At 35.7% G+C, this 7,540-nt stretch overlaps 1 protein-coding gene and 1 pseudogene across 1 annotated transcript in view; one reads left to right on the top strand and one right to left on the bottom strand.

The window, feature by feature from the left end:
- The window catches only part of KDM5B (lysine (K)-specific demethylase 5B), a 74,776-nt gene extending 72,598 nt beyond the window's left edge, over nt 1-2,178 (bottom strand). The window contains exon 1 of the mRNA XM_006890528.1: nt 2,103-2,178. The gene's annotated coding sequence lies outside the window, so the exon portion shown is untranslated. The remainder of the gene's footprint in view (nt 1-2,102) is intronic.
- A 1,374-nt stretch (nt 2,179-3,552) lies between these two features.
- On the top strand, nt 3,553-3,949 carry LOC102866755 (annotated as a pseudogene).
- Nucleotides 3,950-7,540: the final 3,591 nt, after the last annotated feature.

The raw sequence follows: 7,540 nt of genomic DNA, 5'->3' as shown, positions 1-7,540 counted from the left end.
TTAATTTTCCTCAGCTTCAGCTTGAACTTGCATATGAGTAGTTGGTGGTCTGTTCCACAATCAGCTCCTGGCCTAGTTTTCACAGCTGATACTGAACTTCTCCAGCGGTCTTATTTATTCACTGTCAAACCATCCTTTCAGATGCATACACATCTTAATTTAAAAACTGTTAATCCTTGCTCTTTAGCACTTTAATGAGGTCCTTGACAATATATTTTCCCAATATGACAACTTTTGATTGCTTCACTGCTGTTACCATGGATATGGACTGCAGAGCCACATAAAACAAAACTGTGAACACCTTAAATCTTTTCTCCATCAATCATAATAGTAGCTCTTGGTCCAGTGGTGACAATTTCTGCTGTCTTAATGTTAAGACGTAATCTATCTTTAAGGTTGTAATCTTCTTAGTGCTTCAAGTACTCTTCATTTTATACAAATAAGGTTGTGTCATCTACATAATACAGACTATGCTGAGGAGTCTTCCTTCAGAATACAGGTTGAAAAGTTGGGGAAAGGGACACAACCCTGACACACATATTTCCTGATTGTAAACTTGTGCTGTTTGGACAGCTGCTTCTTGGTCTGTGTATAGGTTTCACAAAAGCACCGTAAGTGTTCTAGAATTCCCATTCCTCCCAACGTTAGTCACAATCTATTATGATCCACACAGTCAAATGCCTCTGCAAAGTCAATAAAACCCAAGTAAACATCTTTCTGGTATTCTCCGCTTTTAGCTAATATCCACCTGACTTCAGAAATTACATCACTCATGCCTTTTCTGAATTCAGCTTGAATTTCTGGCAGTTCCTGGTCCAAGCTTTTAAAAATAATCTTTAGTGAGATTTTAAATACATGTGATATTAAGGCTATTACTCCTTAATTTTCATACTCTGTTGGATCACTTTTTGTTGGAAAGAGAACAAATATGAATCTCTTCTAGTCAACTGGACAGGGAGCTGTTTCCAAATTTCTTCAGTTTCTTTCACGCTTAGCCATCAACAAAACCTTCCCATTTTTAACTTGTTAATATTAGGTCGTATGACATGCTGCCATCAAAGTATACAGAACTTCACTGACCATATGTTCCATTTACGTTAAAAACATATTTTTAAAAAATGGTTCAATATTAAAATGAGGTTTGCACATCATTAATAGCACCATTATGCTTTTATCAAATTACAATTATCAATACCCCAAGCATTATGCGATCCATATTGTAGATTTCCAGTGGCTCAGGGATTGGCTTAATCCCTAAAATTCATGTATCTAAAATACAGTGAAACCTGAAAAAGGAACTCGTGTAAGGCAGAAAACTGTCAGAGAATGCAAACACAAACATTTCCCATTAAGGGACAGTGGCAGAAAAGGGATAAAACTGCACCTTGTCAAAGACAGAAAGTTTTCAGGCCCTTCAAGAAGAAGGAGGCAGTCTCATCAAGTTCCAGCTCTCAAAGTCTATATAAACATCTGTTCTAGAGAATTCTTTATATTCCTCCCCCATCTCTGGAGATGTAAAATGTATTATCAAACCAGTGAAGCTATGTATTTGGAATAAAATTAGCTGGAGGACTGTTCTCCCTTAGGTGATTTTCAAAGTAGATACCTTGCAAGATCTTCATGATTCTAGTGGTTGTACCTTAAAGCTATTAACCAAAATGTAAAATAGACAAAAATCAGTGCACTTAAGAAAACTAAGCACTCTACAAGGGGCTTACTATATGTGAGGGATTTTTTGTTTGTTTGTTTGTTTTTGTTTGGTTGGTTGGTTTTTTACTATGAATTATCATTTATTGGCCTTTTTTCTACACAAGTCAGCTTCTCTAAAATCACTATATTTGTATTAAATTTCTTCAACAAGGTTCTCTTCTGGGGCACCTAAAGCAGAGGGTTAGAGAGCTCTGATGGCTCAGTGGTAAGGAACTGTGCTGTCAACCCAATGGCATGCAGTTCAGATTTACCAGCTGCTCTGCAGGCGAAAGATGGACAATGGTCTCTCAAACGATTTTTAGTCTCTAACAACCTTCTAGAGGGTCAGCTATGTGTTGCTTCTTACTCTTGATGGCACAAAATAACAACAATGCACCAGTCTAGGACATTACCTCCAATTCATTCAGCCTCTGGATACGTGGAGTAAAATGAAGTTTATCAACATCACATGCAAAGGGTGGCTGCCAATCCTAGAAGAGAAGCAAAGGCTTTATTATTACAGGTTTTACTGACATTTAAAATATTGTCTTAGAAGTAAATCCTTGGCTAAATAAGTGCGTGATATCTCTAACCAGGTACATAAAACAGAACATCAGATAAGTTTCTCAACTTTCCCTCATGAACAGCAGAAAACATATCAACACTGTTTCCAAATGAAAGTATTATTAAACTCAAGTGATAGATATTTGGATATAAATGATCATCAGCTCACACAAACCACCCTATGCACCCTGTCCACTGAATCATGCCACAATGAATCGCATTCTGCCAAAAAAGACTTAAGTGAAAGAGACTGACTTCTTAGAGAAGGAGCTCTCTACTAAACAACTCAATTCATGTTAAAGTCTCATATAAAATATACTGGATAAGGAAATAGGCAAATATGAAAATAGTAAGTATTACATACAAATGGAGGGAAGTGGACCAATACTGGCAAAGGCCCACACATACACACAATAATGAACTAATAAAGATAGAAACATTATGGTGGGTTGGTTTTGGTTTTTTCTAGATCTCTTGCATCTGACAGAGTTCTTCTATGTGCTAAGAAGTGGGCATACAGGCTAACAAATGGAAAATTAAATACTGGAAATATACAAAGCAAAATTTTAACAGCAACTATCCTTGTTGGTGGGATTAGAAGAAATTTCTTTTATTACCTCATGCATTCAAAATACAGTTTGAAATATATTAAGTAGTATTTGTAAATATTAAGGACTGTGGGATCATAAAAAAAACAAAGTTTGATAGCTTTTTACTGAATTTTATATTAAAAAACAAATGTTGGCATATGCAACTCTGGTGACCTAGCGGTAAGGAGTTACAGTGCAACCCAAATGCAGGCGGTTCAAATACATTAACTGTTCTCAGGGAGAAAGATGGGCCCTCTCACCACCCTGTGTGATGTACAGTCTCTGAAAACCCCCTGGAGGGTCAACTATGAGTCAGTTCCCTCCCAACCACACATAACAACACAAGAAAAAAAGATTTATTGCACTTTCAAAATATGAAAAAAATTAACTCAAAATGCATTGAAAACAAACAAGAAAAAGACCCAGAAGGATGTCTATTCATATTTTATATGCGAGTTTAAAAAGAATATAAAATAAGCTGTGACTGAGTCAAGTCAACGTTGTCTTAGAGTTCTGCTGTAAAAAGGTACTGCGTGCTGCTTTTCAGATGTAGATCATCAGATCTTTCTGCCTAGGCAGCACTTCTGTGTCAAAGTGAACCACCCCATCCAGGTTCTCCTCCCTCCAAAACACAGAAGCAAACGGACTTTGTTTTGTGTGACTCAATAACCAAAAATAATATGCTTTCTGTCCTTTCCCAGCATCCAAGATGTCGAAGCAAGGATGTAGTGTGTCCCCTGTGCGAAATTCCAAATTTCCCTGGGTCTCACAGTAGAAGCAGTGACCAAATGTGCTCACAACACAGGAGCAAAACATCTACTCTGTGAAGGGGATCAGTGCACAGCTGAAGACTTCCCGCTGCTGGAGTGGGCAACATAGTGAAGGCAACAGTCAAGAAAAGGAAACCAAAACTCAGAAATAAGTTACATTCAGCAATGCATGTCATATCGGAGAAAAGATGGGGTATTTCTCTATCATGAAGACAAGTTAGGAGTCTCAGTAAACAACAAAGATGAAATTAAAAGTTCTGCCATCACTGGCACAGATGAAAAGAGTGTGCAGACTTGTGGCCCAGGACTTCATCCAATGCCGGCAGTGTCGGGTGATTTGCTAAATGCATTTGAAAAAAAAGAAATTTAAATTGTACCTAGTTAAAAATTATTTACTACCCAAAAAATGCTTAGCTGATACAGAGAAAATGTTAAGTGCTTCATGTGACTACAACACACAGCGACTCTACGAAGACAGATCTGAAACTTGCCATATCTTGTGACATCTTCACAGTCACATTGCTTCTTAATATTCTACAGCAATTTAACAGGAAGCACATTGCTCAGAGCTTTGTGTTAACATTGCTCAGAGCTTTGTGTTATCATTTTTAAACTTCTGAATAAATAACAAAATATTTAGTCTTAACACACAATTCACAGGCTAAAATTTTTGTAAACAAAAAACTTGCATTTTCAAGCTGTATCCTCAATTCCTTCTCTCAAGGTGGTCGTAGAAGTATGGAAGGTGTGGTTAAAAAGTATATAATGTAAAAATTACTTTTGTAAAACCTAGTCATAGAACTGAATGATATAGAAATTAATTTCCACAATTCATTTCATAATCTGAAGCCTATATTAAAGTTTCAGAAAATGAAGTTCACTTTTATATATAACACTTTTATGTATGAACATATTATCCGTCAATACAAGAATATTTTTTTAGACTGAAGCTTTTTCAAATAAAACAAATATAAAAACAGAATGCCAGAGGAAAATTTTAATATGGCTATCCCTGAGGAAGTTTATACTGTAAGTATAATTGAAAGCGTTTCAGAGCATTATTCTTTAACTAAAAGTTTTATCAAGACCAAGTGTTGACTCTCCCTCCTTAGAGAAAAAGAAGTGTCATTTGGTTTTGAGATCTCTGTTGTCAACTGCCAAGTTTTACTCCAACAAAATAATTGCCTATTGTTAAATTTTCTTTCTCATATTAAAACTTAAGATATCTTTAGCAACATCTTACTTCACTTTAGAGTGAGTAGAGAAGCTACTAAGGAGTGAAGACAAGAGACCATTAGAAATCTGACAGGTAAAAATTCTGAGAGGAGAAAGCAATCCTAATGTAGCCCATTAGACAACAAAAGAAACACTGCATTTAGTAACACTGAGATAATTTTTTGGTTTGATACTTAAGTATCTCAAAGGAACTATGAATGTCTTCCTGTCATGTAATTTAATTGAAATGAAATCTTTCAGCCCCTTATCAATAAAACAGATCATATGTAGTCAGTCTTTCCATACCAAATAGGCAGGTTTGAAGAGTTCCAATAAGCAATCCCATAAAAATTCCTCGCTCAAGTTGATTTTTACAATCTTAAAATAATTTTATGATGACTCTTCAAAATAAAAGTTCAACAATTCAAAAGGTCAATTATTTTCCTTAGCATTAAAAAAATATTCCTTAAGAAGGCAATTAAGTAAGGTATTGAAGATTCAGTATCCTCAGGAGAGAGCTGAAAAACCCCAGGTAAATATTTTCCTTGGCCACAGCACCAACCTAGCAACAAATAAAAGCACGTGTTTCAAAATAAAATCACAGCACAAAAATTACTTTCAAAAAGGATGCCATATTTTTTTAATATCAGTACTTTACCATTAGCACCCATGTAACTTCTTAAATCTATCAATACCAGCTTTATCCTTTATAATTATAGAAAGTTGTCATTTTGAGATCTGATAATTAGCAAAATGAGATAGCATATTCTCGACTGAATTGGCTTTGAATCCTGACAAAGTCAATTAAAAATCAGTATCAGAAAGCACACTTGATTATATGAAAAACAAACATGATCAGTAAGCCCCTTCAATCAAAGGAACTTAGTAAACTTGGTTTACTAAGAACAGCATTAACTAAAGATCAAAGGTTTGTTTAGGGTTGGTTTTATTTTAATCACATACTTTTTTTAAAAAAAACTGAGCAGTCATCATAGAATAAATTAAGACAAGATTCTAATCCTATGCAATAGAGGTACACCTAATTTTCTAAATTTATATTCTTACCGTTTTTAAGTTACAAACAAAACAAAAAATGTTAGTGCTCAAGTTTCAAAGATTTAAGAGTATAAAGATGTTAAAGACTGCAAAGATTCATCAGCCTTAATAAAAACTCACATAACATATAAGTAGCATAATTTAGGGCTACTTCCTCAAGACATCCTTAAAACGTGTACACAAAACAACTATGAGATACCATCTCACCCCAGTCAGAACAGCAAAATTTAACAGAACAGCAAACAACAAATGCTGCCGAGGTTGTGGAAAAACTGGAACCCTTATTCACTGATGGTGGGAGTGAAATAGTGCAACCACTATGGAAGGCACTCTCTCAAAAAGTTGCAACTAGAAATACCATTTGACCCAGCAATTCCACTACTGGGAATATACCCTAAAGAAACCATAACTGCCATCCAAGCAGATATATGCACACCCATGTTTATTGCAGTTTTGTTCACAATAGCAAAGAGCTGGAAACAATCCAAGTGCCTATCAACAAACAAATGGATAGAGAAGCTCTGGTATATTCACACAATGGAATACTATGCAGCAGCAAAAAACAAAGAAATAATGAAATATAATACAAAAATGAGTGACCCTGGAGGACATTATGCTGAGTGAAATAGCTCAGTCACAAAGGGCAAATATTGCATAGGGCCACTGTTGTAAAACAGGACTGTATACTGCATTGAAACAAATGAGGGTTATTTCTTTGGGTATTATTGTCATGACAGGAGTCCAGAATAAAGGCTGCACAGTGGAGTGGACTTGGGAGCAGAGAATGTATAACAATGAAAGAGTATTTCTTTTTCTTTTCAAGAAGAAGAGTGAATTAGGGGGAAGGTATGGAGAAAAGTGCAACAATAAAGGACTGGAAACGCTAAGTCTCTGTAAACTTTCATTAAAATTAATTTTTAAAAAAACACCATGTGTACAATTGATAAAGATATAAAAATAAGCATATCGCAATCATTACATATGTCTTTTTAAAAAGACAAGCAGTAACTCTTTATGGGTCACTTCCAGAATTCAACTGCCACAGATGGTATCTGTCAGGAAATCTTTGTAGGACAGGTCTGTATTCAATGTCTTTCAGACAGAAAAAAAAATGCCTTAGATAATGTTGCTAACTATTCCACCCTTCCCTTCTCACATCCTTTAAGATCGCTTGACACTGGCCAACTTTAATTAGTCACTCAATTGTTCAAAGGCTGTTTCAAGATCTCCCAAGTATAGCAGAGATGATGAATAGGACGCCACAGACGAGGACAGGGTTCAGACCCATTCCTTGCACACAGAGTCACTACGAGTTGTAACTGGCCTGACAGCACCTAACAATAACAACTACGGAACCACCTCTACATTTAAATCAGTTTCTTAAAATTGTAGACAGAATAAGATGTGTAGATTTTTCAACAAACATTCACAGCTTCCATCAAGGTTCCTAAAAGATCTTTAGCTAAAAAAGAAAGAAATTGGGAAGGCAGTATGGTGCTTTCTCAAAACGTTGCAAACAGAGATACCATTTGACCCAGCAATTCCACTGCTGGAAATATACCCCAAAGAGACCATAACTGACATCCGAGCAGATATATGCACACCCATGTTTATTGCGGCTTTGTTCACAATAGCAAGGAGTTGGAAACAACCTAA

Source organism: Elephantulus edwardii, unplaced genomic scaffold (genome assembly GCF_000299155.1).
Source record: "Elephantulus edwardii isolate Elephantulus edwardi_28Jun2011 unplaced genomic scaffold, EleEdw1.0 scaffold00090, whole genome shotgun sequence".
NCBI lineage: Eukaryota > Metazoa > Chordata > Mammalia > Macroscelidea > Macroscelididae > Elephantulus > Elephantulus edwardii.
This window is presented reverse-complemented; position numbering and strand designations above follow the sequence as displayed.